General features: G+C 35.5%; 1 protein-coding gene across 1 annotated transcript in view; it reads right to left on the bottom strand.

The window, feature by feature from the left end:
• The window catches only part of Hdx (highly divergent homeobox), a 150,332-nt gene extending 138,315 nt beyond the window's left edge, over positions 1-12,017 (bottom strand). The window contains exon 1 of the mRNA XM_008822589.2: positions 11,907-12,017. The gene's annotated coding sequence lies outside the window, so the exon portion shown is untranslated. The remainder of the gene's footprint in view (positions 1-11,906) is intronic.
• Between the last annotated feature and the right edge of the window lie 3,056 nt (positions 12,018-15,073).

Here is a 15,073-nt window from a genome sequence, read left to right as displayed (position 1 = left end):
GAATATATCCTGTTCCTCTTACTTCATTATGGCTCTGAGCAGAAGTTGAAGTAACATTTTGGAATGGTAGGGTCAGAACATTTTAAGAGTCAAGACATCATTGTATTTATTATGTTTTAATGTTTACTAGTTTTGTAGTCTCAGCAGAGTTAATTGAACTCTTGAACCAGAACATCCGCAACTGGATAATAGAGTTATAGAGTGTGCTCTAATCTTCTCATGAGTTTCCTTCGTTAAAGTACTTGCTAACCTATAATGTGCTATGTAAAGGGTGTTTGTTAATAGCCTTTTCTTAATGTTTATATAACCAATTGGAACAGCCAATTGGGAATAATTATTTTATTATTATTTAATTACCAATCCATTCCTATAGCATTTGCATATAAACTTCAAATGAAGGAAACATATATTATTATACTATAGTAGCAAAGGGATGACTCTCTTACCCCTATCTATATTAGAGTTTGATCTTTTAAAATGTTGAAAAATGAAAAAAAATTATTTATTGTAAACAATATGGAACATAAATGATATAATAATGTAGGCGAATTCTTCTTTTAAGGCTCAGTCTTAAATGATGTCCCATTTAGAAAATCTTGTCTAAATATAGAGTAATTAATTGATACTTCAACTTAAATTTCAGTATGTAGAATCAATTTTCAAAAGTTGTAACTCTGAAGTTAAATGATTCTCCTCTACCTAAATCTGTTCCATTTAGCTAATTTTACAATTAACTCACAAGAACTTGCAGATATTGTAAAAGGTAAATTCTAGAATCTTCAAAATATAAAGTCTACTAATGGATATATGACATATTCCAATACCATGAAAATATAATAATTATCTATTTATTGAGCTACAATTTTTGAAACATACTATATATCTTTTGCCTTTCATTTTATAGGTATAATTCATGCTATCACTTATGAGACAGGAGATATTATAAGCAACCTATTACATAACATTCTCAGAGCACAAAAATTGTCTACTGACCTCATTTATCAAATATTTCAAAATTATTGTAACTAGTATTCTTATTTTCCACCTACCCAAGAGTTATATTTACATTCAAAATGGCATGTAAACACATTACAAGACATTTTTATATACACTTGAGCCACACAGAACACACATATCTACAGAGTGACACACATACATATTTATAGCTACATCTCTAATATATGAGTTCTTTCTGTTTTTTTTTGTTTTAAAATTGTTTTTATTGAGTGTGCATTTCATATAATAGATCTTAATCCAATTTATACCTCCTCGCCCATCTGAATTTCCTATACCCTTACCCCACCAGATTTCATGCATTTTTGTCATGTAAGATAAGTCCTATCTTCTCAAGTATTTGTACTCAGATGTCCTTGGGTGCAAGTTCATCCACTGGAGTCTAGTCAGCCTATCTAGAGTCACTCCGTTAAAGAATATCTATTCACCTGACATTATTCAGTTGCCAATAGTTCCTCGGGGAGGGTTGGAGCCTGCTGCTCATTTTCCTTGTTCTATGTTGTCTGATTGAGTTCTTTTTTTTTTTTTTGAGAGAGAGAGATGACAGAGTCTCACTCTGTAACCAACCTGGACCAGAACTATGTAGTCCACCCAGGCCTCAGACCTATCCCAGTACTCCTGACAGACACAAAACTGGACTGTTCAAAATTTATCTCTCTTATTCTTGATCACTTATACCTCTAATTCCTGATTTTTGTTAATGCTACAAAAATCTAAGAGAAAAAATAACATTTCAACACATACATGGCTCTTTAGGGCTTAGGAAGATTCCTTCAAAGCTCACCATTTAATTGTAAATAAGTAACACTGAATAAACATAGAGGCATATAGTGCAGAAACAATATACAAACACAAACGTGTTAATAATTACTCAAACACTGGAAGCAAGTTTATTCCCCTCAAAGACAAGGGAATTCATGTAAACTGTTAGTGATGAGGTAAATTAGTAAAATCATTGTCAAAAAATATGGAGTTTCCTCAAAAAATTAAAAATAGAATTTTCAAATTATCCAGCAAAACATTTCCTGAATATATATCCAAAGAAATGAAATAAATAAAGTGAAGGGGTATCTGCACTTCTGTGCCACTGCAGCATTACTCACAATAGCTGTGGAATTGATCTAAGTGTCCACTGATGGATGACTAAATAAAAGAAGTGTTTTGTGTGTGTGTATGTGTGTGTGTGTGTGTGTGTGTGTGTGTGTATGAAATGACATATTATTTAGCCTTAACAAAGAAAGAAATCTTGTCATTTGCAAGGACACGGAGGAAACAGGTGAACATTTTATTAAGTGAAATATGTCATGCATGGAAAAACAAATATTGCATGATCTTCCTAATATGTGGAATCCAAAAAAAGCTGAACTCATAAAATCGAATTACAATGATGGTTGCAAGGACCTGAGTTGAGTAGATGGCAGGTGGACATTGCCAAAAAGTACAATATTTCAGCTATATTAGAGGGATACTTTCAAGAGATATATTAAATATCATGACTACAGTTAATAATAATAGAATATTTATCTGAAAATTGCTAAAGGGTTACACTAAAATGTTTAAATGTTCTCAACACAAAATATGTTAATATGTATGTGAATTAGCTTGACTTAGCCATCCCACAATGTACATAAATCAGAACATCATGACGGCCAAGTATGGTGGTTCACACTTGTAACCCCAGTTCTTTGGAAGGTGAAGCAAGAGGATCCTGCGTTAAAGTTCAATCTGGGCTACACAGACTGTCTCAATAATCTTCTATAAATATTGTAGGTCATACATATACAATTATATATATATATATAATCTTTCAAAATAAATACTAATCTCCAATATCTCCATAAATACTTTTAATAGAGTCAGAAAATGCTTACTTATTTTAAAAACCTCATAAAAGCACAAGCCTGAATTGAAGAGTCATGGGTAAAGAAGTCCTTTCTTTCTTTCTTTGTTTAGATAAGGTCTCATGCTCAGACCATGTAGCCAAGGGTGATCTTGAATTTCTGCTTCTCCTCCTGCTATGGCTGGTTTTACATTGTGCTAGGTATCAAACCTGGGGCTTTATGCACGCAGGCAAGCACTCTACCAACTGTGCTACATCCCCAGCCCTCTAGGTACATCTTTATTGTTCATTTGAAAGGGACAACCAAGGCCAGAAACAAGATCTTTCCTAAACTGACAGAAATCTCTGAGTCTTTGAGGTACTATGCCTTAGGATACTAAACTCTTATATAATCAGATGTCTTTCAGTTGTTTACAGCTGTATGACAGAAGTTTTTGTTTTCATACTTGGCAAGAAGTCAGTGTGTGTGTGTGTGTGTGTGTGTGTGTGTGTGTGTGTGTGTCTGTGTTATGGTATTTTCTTTAATAAAAATTAGTGGAAAAAATCAAATTAAAACAACAGTCAGAATTTTCTCATATTTCTTTTTTATTGCTTTAATGCAAATAACACGATTACATTGAAAATCTTTGTATAGGCTGGAGAATTTGGAAGGCGGTGAATGCCAAACTCACGTTACAGCAACGGTGAGAAATTTCACACTATTATTGATTTTTGGTAGTACAGTTTTGTCAGTAAATAATACTAAAAAATTATCTTAGACATACAGAATTGTGAATTTACATTCTAAAATACAAGTACATAATTTCAATTTGAGAGTTCTATCAGTTTAGTCACTAAAGTACTTTCTAAATTTTTTTCAGACTTCCCAATGTATGTACTTGGTCTCCTAAGGGTCTGCAGTTGTCGGTTTTACAAACACTGCCCTACATCAAGTTTGTATAATTAAAATTGAATGTTATTGTCAGGTTATAACTATGTATGTGTTCAAAGCATAAGATTGACATTAGCTCTTAATGTTTTTCTTGGCACTTTCTCTTGGCTGCTGTATCATATAGATATGAGACACAGAAGGAAAGATTGTCATACTAAAAACATGTTTCTGAGTCTTTCATTATATTTCTTTGTTGTAATCAGACTAGATTTGAATCTATGGGAACACATTACGCATGATCTGATCCTGACCACATTCAGTAATTGTTATTTTTTGTCATTAATATTTAGTGCAGAAAATCTAGCAGCCATTTTAAAAAATATAAAAGTTCATTTTACACATAGGACCATTAATGTACTATGCTTTCAGCATGTATTTTTGTTGTTGTATGTGTAATTGCGTGTATGTGTGTGTGTGTTTTATTTTCTGTGACAGAATGTTGCTATATAGCCCAAGCTATCTTTGAACTCATGATCAGCCTCCCAAGTATGGAGATTATAAACATTAGCCATCATGTCAAACATGAACATAAGTCTTAAACCAATATCAAAAGTGTCAAGAAAGTCAAAAGAATAATGTTGATTCTCAGTGTAATATTTAGTCAATTTATACTTAAAGTACGCGGTTAGAAATTGGTCAGTGAACTATTAACATGCCAGTAGTTAAGACAGTTTCCTAAAAAAAGTTTTACAAGAGTCTGAGGAGTTCCCTTTCACTTGATACTTTCTATTAATACATAGATTTAATAAATTATTAAATAATAGAATCAGAGTTTAATAGCTAAGAATAACCTTGTAAGTAAAATAACTGTGCTGCTATCATTTCACAGGTAAATGAACTAAAGACCAAAAATATAAAGCAACATAATTCAGAACTTATTTTACCAAAAATACCTAATGCCATTTAAAGCTCTTTAATGTCTAGATTACTTTGTCAAAGCATAGGTTGTTACAGGGCACAAGGTTAATAATCGTTTTTGAGATTATACTTAGCTATCCTATGGACAATCTTGAGTAAGTTAGTTTGCTAAAACTGCAGTAACACATTGAACAAAAACTGGGTATCTTTAACAATAGAAATGTACTGTGTCACAGTTCAGAAGGTGAGGTATCTGAAATCAGTATGAAATCAGGGTATCAGTGTGGTGGGAGAGACTTGGTTCCTTTTGAGGATGGTTGGAGCTAAGGAACTCAGGTTTTTCCACATGCTAGACAAATGCTGTACCACTGAGCTATACTCCCTACCCAATCCCAGGTTAGTTCATTTTGAAGACTATGGTGAACGTATGTATCTATATCAAGTCTCTCTTCATGGGTTGTTGATGCCATCTATATACTCACATGAAACTCAGTCAGTATGTTTCGCTTTTATAAGGACAACAGTCATATTGGATTATAGCCCCCTCTTGTCCAGCATGATCCAATCTTTATGTAACACCTGCAATGACTTTACTTACAAATAAGTGTATATTCTGAAGTATTAAGGGTTAGGATTTTAACATATGACTGGGGGGCACAATTCAACCCATGACACTACTTAATCACCTCAATACTAAGATAACAAGACCAGATGGTTACATCCTTTATAAACCAGAAGGGCTAAGAATTTCTGTAGTAGGCAGAATAATTTTCCCCCACAACACAGTTTATGTGCTAATTACTGGAAACTGAAAATGTTAGGTTACATGATAAAAGTGAATTAAGAATGTAAATAGAGTTAAGATCGATAGTTGGTGACCATAAAGATCATTCCACATTACTGAGGGACTCAATGTAGTAATCACAAGGGCCCTTAAATATGAAGATGGAGTACTAATAGTATCAAGAATGATGCAATGCCAGAGATTTGTCTGGCATTGCCATCTCTGAAGACAAAAGAAAGTCATAAGACAAAAATATATGCAGATTCTATAAGCTGGGAAAGGGCAAGGAAATAGATTCTTCCCAGAGCAGACAGAAATGAAAATTCTACTGGCAAAATGACTTTGCTCCAATGAAACTCACTTGAGATTTCTGACTTCCTTAAATATAATGTATTTATGTTATTATTATAGTTATAATGATAATAATTATCATTATTATTATTGTTTTTGAGAGATCTTGCTACGAAGCCTATATTGACATCAAACTTATAATTTCTTGTTGTCTGTCTCCCAAGTGCTGTTGGTATGGCATGCTGCTCAATGCCTGAGCAAATTTAAGTTATCTTAAACCACCACTTCTGTGGTAATGTGCTTCACAACAAACACAAAAATTAGTTTCCCTGGAAGATGATGCTAGCACTGCCCCAATTCATCTATATGCTTCTATGACACTTTGTTGAGTGACATCTGTTGACTCTATTAGCATCTCAAGTAATGAAGATAAGTATCATTTCAATGTTGAGGCCATTACTACCATCAAAGTAAGTTGATTCATTCAGACTCAATAATTGAAACTATTATATAGTTATAGCTATTCTTCTAATGACACAATATTGACTCCAGGATGGGATGAAGGTGATCAATATCAGTCAGATAAATGTACAATAGAAAGTACTTAAACTACATATTACTTTACATTTGTAAAAATGGATGAAAGGAAATTCAGTTTTTATCTAACCATCAGCTCCTAAATGTTTTCTAGAATTTCTAGTGCAGGAATTCTAACTTCCCAACATTGCTTCTCAGATGTTAATGTGAATATAGAACACCTGGAGATCTTGTTAAAATACAGAATGTAAGTCTATTGAGGGTAGCTCCAGAGATTTGCAGTTTCTAAGCACTCTTCAGGTCATGCCCATGCTGCCACTCCATGGGACATTCTTTGAATGATTTAGTAGAAAAATGCACCAAACCCACCAGAAAAGTAAAATGACACCAAATCACAATCCTGAATGCATTAAAGAAAACATCTTTCTTTACAGTATTACAGTTGGTGAAAAAACACTTCAAACTTCCTCTCAGCATCATTGTATAATTCATGAGCAATAAAAATAAGGGTAGAGCTTCTAAATAAAATAACTAACATATATATTAAAAATAACTCAAGTGGTTATACTGTTATCTTACAGTAATGGACATGAGTCAAGGCTGAAAATTCAAATATCTAATATAATACTTCCCACTAATTCAGACCATATTTCTTCTTCTACATTTTAAAATAGCTTTGGTCTCTACCAATCATGCTCTTTCAATAGTCTGACACAAAAATTTCTGGTCTATGAAAGGGCAAAACTACTTTGAAGATAGGTCTCAGATAATTACTTTCTCATATGTTGCAGCTATTCCAACCATAAAACAATAGGTAAATCCAGCTAAACAAATAAGAAAATATTGAAGCAATGAATTAGTGTAGCTGAAAGCACATAATCTTGTAATGCATTATTTCATAAAACTCAATGAAGTGCTTTCACCATTGGTTAGTTTGACATTAGGAAAGAATATGGGTCTATGTAACCTTACGCCATATGAAGTTACTGAAGGCTCCACAACGAGATGATCCCTTTCCCCTAAGCTTCAATCTTTTGTGTATGTAAGAAAGAGACTTACCCACTGGAAAGAAAAGTGTCATAGACTTTAAGACTAAGAAAGAGAGACGTTGGGAGACATACACACACACACACACACACAAACACACACACACACACACACACTAATATTTGAAAAAGAAAGCGAATATAGGTCCCTTATCAACAATCAAATGCCCAGAGTTTAGAATGACACTCTCCTTTACTTCTAAGCTCTAACAATAGTGAGTGATCTTAAACAAATACCGTTCAAAAGTACTTGTCTACATGGAAAAAAAATGTCTACTTGGGGCATGTAAAACACCTATTTCCAAGACTATTTTAAGCACCGTAAAACAAAATTTCTCCAATTCCAAGGAAAGAGATGCTAAAGAAATATGTTCGTAAATTTTTCACCACTCTGACAAAAGGGTTACAAATTCTAGATTATTAACTCGAAGTTATATTTTATAACTCAACTAATAAAAGCAGCTGCAAAACAGTAGGAGACCAGGAAGGTAGGACAACTACTCTTGTTTTTCTTTACAGAAGGCAGATGTAAAATGCAGCATTCCGTTGACTGGCCTGGTACAGTCTCATGTATCCAATTGTAGAGTGCTTGGATTTGTGATTTTAATCCAGGCAGTATTTCTATTAGCTGGCTAAAGGATGACTCTATGTATGCAGATAGGTTTCACCTTGTTACCTTGATACTTTTGATGCCTGGAAAGGTTTCAGGGTATCAGTGACAGTTTCTGAATATTCTACTCTTTATGTGCAAGCATGCATGTGTGCATGCATGTGTGTACTGCTGGGTTCAAACTCAGGGTCTCATTTTACTAGACTAGTGCTTTACTGATAAGTCACATCCTAAGACCTAGCCCTCCCAACACATTTCTTACACAGAGAAACTCATCATCTTATACTTCTAAAACCAATGTGTCTAAATATACTATACTCAATTACGTGGCACCACCAATTTTAATTTTAGCTGACTTCACTACAAAATCAGCATCAGCAATTCAAACTTTTTATCATGTTCATGATTCCATTGTTTAAAAATATAATGTCCTCTGTACAATTTTAAAAGCAAAATGAATTCAATGACTTTTAAAAATATTCTTTGTACAAAATTTCTTACCATCTTTTAAAGTCAAGACTGTATTTTAATAAAATACAAATATAAGCATACATCATTGGGTCAAGATTACACATGACTGACTGTAGACATGGAATACATGGTCCACGGAATATATACAGTACACACACACACACACACACACACACACACACACACACACACAGCATTGGGCTAGGACACCAGAAATTCAGATCTTGAGTAATCTTTGCTAAAAATATTATACATTACTGTACTCAAGCATAGATGGGCTATCATGAGTGTAACAGATGTACATTTGAGTCTTGTAATTTGAGTCCTAGTTGGTCCTAGGCAAGTCTACTACTTTGAGCCCCCAGTTCATCATTTCTAAAACAGAAAATAATGCTAGAAATTTTAATAGGCATGCTATGAGGCTTAAATGTGATAAAGTACACAAAAATGTGTAATGTATATATAGAGTGCATAGTGTCTGCTACTAATACTAGCAAGGTATTTTGCTTCTCTGGGCCCCAGATTCCTCATATGTAAAAATGAGGTAACCAGCTTATCATTAGAAAGCCCCTTCCAGTTCAAGCACTGTAACTTAATTGAAAAAAAAATGTTTTTCTTTCCACACAAGAATTATATGGTAAAACTTAAAACACAAATGACACGTTCTCATCTTTTATCTTGTAAATTGCATAATATGTACAGGATATTCAAGCTCAAACATTACATTTTATTCAGATTTGCCTACCCGAACCTTTCTGTCTATTGCGCATATATATGCCTAAGGGAATCATATTAAATATTGTAGTTGCTGTCTATAAGCTAAGCCAGCTTTGAATGGACTCTCATCATTTATATAATAGGAGAAACCATGGAGGTAAAAGGATATTCTGTAATAATGAGTAGCATTCATATTTCACTTATGATGACTTATTGCAATGATTTTTAAATATACAAATTATAATACTCTTCTGGACTGGATTTTAATCATATTCCCAAACCACAAACTTTCAAAAATATTGGCATGGTGCCTCAAATGAAGCAGGAACTGAAGAAAAAACTGTTAAAATCTCTATACTAAACAATGATTACCCTATCATTCAAGTAAAACTTGAGCTTTGTATAACAATGAAATTTGAAGCCCAGGGGATAAAGAAGTGACACCCAATATATATAATAGAAATTATGGCAACCATCATGATAATCAGCTGTGATTCAAGAGATGTCATGCAAATGAAAACTATCAAGGGTAGTAAGTGTAATATAGCAATTGAAAGTATAATGTAATAAAAAAATGAAACAGTAGATTTCAAGAGACATGCATGTGCAGCATGATGGAATATCTTTAAACAGTGTCTTTCAAACTGAGAGGATTGCAGATGAAACTACTTCTGAGGTAACGGTTCCTTGGTTTTGTTTAGCAGGACATGACACATTTGGAAGCTGCTCACGAAGCAGGTATCTCAATTATGCCTTTTCTCTAACAATCGGATTTGTTGAGTCACCAGAGGAGCTTTTGTCTGACCTGTGATGACTAAGTTTTCACATGTATACAGTTCTCTCTAAAACAATATTACTTAGCTCCCCCAGGGAATTGTTTTCTATGGAAGAAAAGAACTTAAATGGTTATAGCTCTTTTGATTAGTCAGCCAGGTGTGTGGGCAGAAAATAAAGAACTGGCTGGCCTGTTCCCAACCCTTAAGGGTATAAGTCCAATTAAAACGTGCAATAACACACACACACACACACACACACACACACACACACACACACTGGGAGAGCTCAGTAGACCCCAGGCTGTAAGAAAATGATAGGATGTGAGAATTTTAGAAAAGGTGATCAATATAACTGTTGGGCGACACTTGGGATGCACTTAAGAGAGGTGTAACTTGAATAAAGCTTCCAAACTGGGCAAGACTTGAACAAAGAGTGGGTAACCTAGGTAGAATGATGAGTTTTATAAGAATCAAAATTACAGAAGCAGATTGTTCAAGAGTTGTACAATGAAGAATAAAATAAAATGTGGCTTCTATAATTCAAGAGGCTAGATTAGCATATTCTTGGAAATCTAGGTGGAGTCTTGCTCAGAGCAATAGAAAATAGGGAGTCAAGAATATTTTCGTTAGAGAAAATAACATTGAAGAAGTGTTCACAGATGAGTAACGTTGTAAGGTGAACTAAGTATTCAGAGCACGGGGAGTACACTGGTTAGGAATCTCCTTTAGGGAGTACAGAGGTAGTAATAAGAGTTGAGACTGCAGAGACAGTGAAGAGTGATGTGAGAAGGCTTTAAAGGAAAATTTACCAAGATCTGACAAGCTTTCAATTGTAAAAAACTAGAGAAGAAACCAGATTTTCCTGTGAAACAGGAAAAAAATGATGAGATCGTGAGGGTAACTAATAACGGTACTATATAATTATTCACCAAGGACAGATAGACAAGTTGTTCCTCAAAATTGCTGAGTGACACAGTCCCTTCCAATAAAGGGATGCTGGGTATGGTCTCTTGAAATCGTATTTAACTTAGGCAGTTCCAGAAGAAACACAGAAAAAGAAGGAAAGACCAAATCTGGAATAGGAGCCAAAGATTTATGAGATTGAGCCAAGATGAAGAAGAGACAAGTAAGTAAAATTTATTCCTCTGAGTCTTTACAACATACCTCACTGAGTCTTTCCAAAGTGTTTGATGTTCAAAATTACTGAATGTCATATCAAACCCGAGCTGTCTGAATACTAAAAGTTGCATTCATTTGAATAATTAGTGTTTTCCTCTCGTCAAAAGATTTCGTATCTGGAAACTTTATTCCACAAATTCTTCAAGTTCGTTCCTTTACTTCTGGAAATTAAGAATTTACCTTCTCAAATTCATTGGGTCCATTTTGGTGCTGAGTATGCTCAGTAGGCCAGGTGTAAAATAAATGGCAGATCCCTGCACATCAACTGGCGCCTGAAACATCTCAAGGCCAACTCTTTAACCTTTGCCTTATTCAGCTCCGGCAAAGCTCAGCCCCACCTCCTCCCGCTAAAAGGAAAAGGCGCCTGCGCAATCTCCCTGCCTAGTCTCCCCTCACAGAGAACGGCCGCCCCCCGCCCCCCCTCCACCAAAGTGCTCATGCGCAGGCGCAGCTTACTCAGTGCATTTGAGTGGGGCTATGAGAAATCTACTGTCCAGTGAAATCTAGAAGTGGTAGAATTCAATCCCGTCCTTTCTTCAGAAGCAGAAGTACCAACCAGTTCCTCTTACTACCGTACCAATAGTGCGTCCCAGCCATCGCCCTCTCTCTGGGCAAGGTCCTGCGCTGTGTGGCAGTACCCACAGTATCCCTAGACTCAGCTCTTTTCTAACCTCTGGCTCCTTCCAGCCTTTGCTAGGAAGGTAGAAGCACTTGGCTTCCCAGAAGCTACACTAATTTGTTAGCTGTTTTTTTAGGCCACAGGACCTACGGGCCCCCTACTGGGCACAGCATTATCCCAGTACCTAGAAAGCTCTCCTTTGCCCTTCACACCCACCCAGGTTGGGCGCTTACCTCGGGCGTGGTGTGGTCACGGAAGGGATCAGAGGATCCAAGATCAGACCAGGTCCGGGGCAGGCGGATTCCCGAGATTTTTCCTGGGTCTCCACTGCCGCCTCAGACAATGAAATCAGCGTGTCCGATCATCAATTCTCATCATGATTGTGACGTCACAAAAGACAGCGGCCAATGGGAGCCCGAGATCAGCTCCGGACAGTCTCTGGCCTCAGCCCAGAACCCAAGAGTGGGGAGAGGGGAGGAGGGATGGCTTCCTGTAGTGGGGCTGCCTCTTCCCGGCACATACCATCTGGAACTATGGCCAGGCCTCTCGGTACTTCTCTCTCCCTGAATAGCTGTGAACATCCAGCATCCCTGTACCTACAGTAGTTTCATGACGGCCAATTGAGCAGGTGTTGCCTGGTCTTTGAACTTGAGACCTGCTTTTAGCAAAATTGTCACGCCCCCCCAACCCATTGCCCAAACTAAATGATAGCATGAGGGTTCAACTGACAGTTATAGAGGCAATTTTATTAAAATCAAGACGGTTCCCATAGACCCTTTGGATTCTTCAATGAGGAGTATACTCATTTTTGACTAGTTGACTATGGTGACTAAGGCAATAAATGGAATTCCTTTACCTAATCTCAATCCCTGTTCTGGCAGATGAAATTATTTGGGTGATCACTACTCCAGAAAAAAAAAGTCAAACCACATTTTACATCAGGAAGATTCAGTTATTCATTTGTACAACACAGATTTTCTAAATGAAATGAGAAATGAAGGATTTGTTGGTTTGCTGATGTTGCAGAATTTGCAACACCATTTGGAAGATAGAATTAGCATGTAATAAACATTCACACCAATAAAACAAAGCACATGGTCATATATTTAGTGATTAACTACAGACAAGATCTACATTGTTTTAATGAATGGAGGCATCAGTAAAATGGGAAAGTTGGGGAAGCAGTCTGCATTACAATTATAATTTGACTGTTGGTTAAGAAAGGAGAGAAGCAAATATGTTAAAGAAGAAAGAATAATCAAGGGTAGAGGTGTATAAATATGTAGGATGGAAGAATTTAGCTTGAGCAATAAATGGTATATACAGAAAGGCTAGTTTGGGAGATTGGATTGGATGATAACAATATCCTTTAAAAATACTCAGAAAACTTTAATTTAATTAAAAACCACAAAAATATGTAGTCAAGGGACCCAAATCCTGTTAAAGATCTACAAAAAGTTTTAATTTGCTTCAACTAAAATTCAAATCATGCCCAATACCAGATTGTCCAATGTCTTCCACTCTCATATACTATCAAATATAAATTATGTCCCCAAGAGACTAAATGATCTTTGCTTGCCGTCTTTATAACCTCGTCTCCTATCACTCTCTAAATCACTGTCCAACTACCCCAACCTTTCTATTTCTCACACAAGTAAAACTCATGCCCACATTATAGAACTTGCACTGTTATGCCCTCTTACCCTTGTAGGAATTATTTTTTCACTTGATTAAAATATCCTGTCTAATATAACCTTTATAAAGCTAAATCTGCTACTTTAAACTGTAATATAACTAGCACCAAATCCTTATATATGAATATGAATCCTGATATAACTGCAGGAAGCAGAATAATAAAAAGGAACCAAGGAGGGAAAGGGAAAGAAGGAACCTGAGAGAGAAGAACAGTAGGAGATAGGTGCCACTAAGGGAGAAATGGATAAAATAGGGGTATGTAAATGGGAGGCACGAGGAAGGGTTATACAAGGAACTTTGGGGATAAAGAAAAAGAAGGAACACAAGAGAGGTGGGACCATAGGAGACTGGTATTATCAAGAGAGAAATAGGGGAAAAGGGTACACTTTAAATGGGGAAGTCATGGTAGAAGGATTAAATAGGGAGAGAGAGAGAGGAGAGATGAAAAATAATTAAAGAAGTAATTGTGATTGAAACACTTCCTATGTACCCTATGTGCTTTTTCATAGCACTTGTTACCAATTTTCTGTATTTTTAGTTCTTAGTATCTGGCATTTAGAAAAGTGCTGGGCACAGAACATTCAAGGAAGATAAGTATTTTTGTGATTCTGGAGTTGGAACCCAGGATCTTGCACATGATAGACAGACATTCTAACAATGTAAATAAATAGTTACTGAATGAATCACTGGAAGCAAATTCCTCAAATCATGAGTTTACATTTTGAATCAGATTTGGATATGGTGGGAGTACAGAAAACCAATGAAATGGTCACAGTGGTAACCCAGCTTTTGCAAGAATTGGGCATAGATTAGTCTTTGAAGAGTGGGAATGAAAAAAAAATGAAATATGAGACATTTTCAAGGAAGGAACTATAATGGTGAAAATGGAATATTATGAGATGGCTCACTAAAATAATTAATATTTGTTAAGTATCTACTCTATATTTGCATCTAAGGTGATATGAGAGAGCAAAACTTATAGTCCAACTGACAAAGGAAAATAAATATGAAACAAAATTACAAGAGAGGGAATTAATTTAGTTCTTCATTTCAATTTTCCACTCACCTTCTATATCCAAGTCACCAGTTAGTTTGGAGCCCGTTCTTTAAAAAACCACAACAACAAAACAAACAACAACAACAACAACAAAAAAAAACCGGCCCTAATCTAACGATCTCTTACCTACTCACCCACTACTATCCCAAAGACCATACGACCTCTATTTTTAATTGTTGTGAAAACATAATAGATGTTTTCATATCTTTCACCCCGTGTCATGATAAATATCTTTATTCCCTTGGCCATATGCCCAGGAGTGTGTTATGGCTGTGTCACATGATAGTTCTATTTCTAGTTTTTTGAGGAACCTGCAGACTGCTTTCCAAAGTGGCCAAAGTAGTTTACACTCCCACCAGCAATGTATTTACGTGTTTCTCCTTCCTCACACTCATGTCAGTGTTAGCTATCATTTGCATCCATAGTGTTTGGTATTCTGACTAGGGTGAGATGGACTCTTCAGGAAATTTTAATTTGCCTTTCCTTAATGGCTAACAATGTTAAATATTTTTTCTGTTTTCTAGCCATTTGTATTTCTTCTTTTGTTTAGTTTTCTTCTTCTCTGTTTAGTTAAATTGTCAAATTCTGTTTTGGATTTTTTTGACTGTTTTTTTTTATTAGTTCTCTTGAACAGTATATATATATATA

Source organism: Nannospalax galili, unplaced genomic scaffold, assembly GCF_000622305.1.
Source record: "Nannospalax galili isolate Female #2095 unplaced genomic scaffold, S.galili_v1.0 scaffold10, whole genome shotgun sequence".
Lineage (NCBI taxonomy): Eukaryota > Metazoa > Chordata > Mammalia > Rodentia > Spalacidae > Nannospalax > Nannospalax galili.
Note: the sequence above shows the minus strand (reverse complement) of the source record. Positions and strands in the feature narration are given on the sequence as shown.